Raw genomic sequence first — 1,834 nt, forward strand, 5'->3', positions numbered from 1 at the left:
AGGAGGGGCCTGGCACCCCGCCACACAGCAGGATAATATATTGATAATAATTTTTGTAATTATTTTTACCCCAGGGGCTTTCTCCTATTCAAAGGACCTTGGTGGCATCTGCTGTCTCAAGGAGGGATGCTGAGGCATAGAGGTAGAGGCAAATGTTTTCTCTCTCCTGCACCAAAGCTTTGAGATGCAGGAGCGAAAAACTTGAGCTCTAAAGGAGTTAAGGCCCTAAGTTTACACCAGAAGCAATAGATTTGGAAAATAAATGAGGTGGCAAGAGCTGGTTCGTCTCACTCCAGAGAGTGGGGAAGAGAGGAGAGGCTTAGGGAACAGGAGCATTTGGACGTTAATAAATCTCACTGAGAAAGGACTGTGCCTTTCTCCTGCCACACACCTTTCACTTGCACCTGAGAAGGATGTGGGAATCATGGAGAGGGATGCAACCTCAGAGAGGCCTTGTCGATGGGGCAAGCACAGAGAAGAGATCTTCAAGGACAGAGATGGGAAGCAGAGACAGCGAGGAGATCTCAGGGGCAGGACAGAGCTGGCAGTGATTGGGGACCAGGTGGCCCCTGCACGTGACTGCCCTTCCTTGCAGGCTCCATCCCCACATAAGCCCCCTGGAATGTAGACACAACCTTGGGAGCGATGGAACCAAGTTACACTTGAAAATACGTACAATTGCCATTTTTGTTGTTTAGAAATAATCAAACAACAGCTATTTCATATTGTTCAGTGTGATGTCATAGGAAACCTCGGACTGCCTGTGATTTTATGTCTATCACCCAGCAGAACAGGGGTTGGAAATGGAAATCAAATTCAATCACAGTCAAACAAAGACACCTGGACTTCCTACGCCCCTGCTTGGAGGCTGCATGCTGTGCCCACTACACTGAACTGCCACAGATGGCCACTGGTTCGGATCAGAGTGTGAGATGTCTCCAAGGCATTCGGCTCTCATTAGAATGGATTCTCCTCCAGACCCTTTCATTTCAGACTTAAGCATGGTGTCCAGTGTTTGGGTGGAGCATGCATGGAAGCAGGAAAAACTTGTTCTTTCCTTGCAATTCAATCCAGTTTAAAGTCTTGTCTGTATTCCAGGGTTAAAGGAGTGCAGGAGCCTGCATATCATCACCTTTCCTTTTTAAGTGGGTTGAGTTTTGCTCTGGTTTCTTCACTGGGGTAGGGCAAGCAAGGGTGGGGTGGGGAAGCTTGGTCCCGGCTGGCTGAGGAATGGTAGCAAGGAAATTGCTGGTAAACTCATTAGCACTCACTCCTCTTTGCATGACCCCTAGGGTGATATGTGATAACAGGAATCTGAGAAGAGCTGAGGAAGCGATGTCCAGAGAGGTCAGAAGGCATTGCCTCTCCAGAAGAAGCCATACCTAGGTGTAGCACAGTGGTTTGTGCAGCCAGGGGACAAGGACAACACTATAGGATAGTGGTTCCCAAACTGTGTGCTGAGGCATCCTGAGGTGCCTCAGTGAATACACAGGAGCGCTACACAAGAGTTCAGATTTTTGAAGGAAACTCGTTAACCTCTGTGAGATAATGAATAAAACTACTGCTCAAGAAAGCTCACAGTTTCAACATTAGATCATGACATCATTTCTTTGTGAAGCTAGGTTTCAGATGGTTGCTATGATAAAAAGTATAGTCTCTGCAAAATTCAATGTGGAATAGGAAATGACAATGGTGGTATGTAATCTGAGCCAAGGTTTAAGAAGTTGTACAGTGCCCAACAGGCACACACATCTCATTATTAAGAAATTGTGCTTTTTTTAAAATGAAATAAAAATACTATCTCTTATTTCAATCTATATGTTTTTTTTTTTTC

Source organism: Equus caballus, chromosome 16 (assembly GCF_041296265.1).
Source record: "Equus caballus isolate H_3958 breed thoroughbred chromosome 16, TB-T2T, whole genome shotgun sequence".
NCBI classification, from domain to species: Eukaryota; Metazoa; Chordata; class Mammalia; order Perissodactyla; family Equidae; genus Equus; species Equus caballus.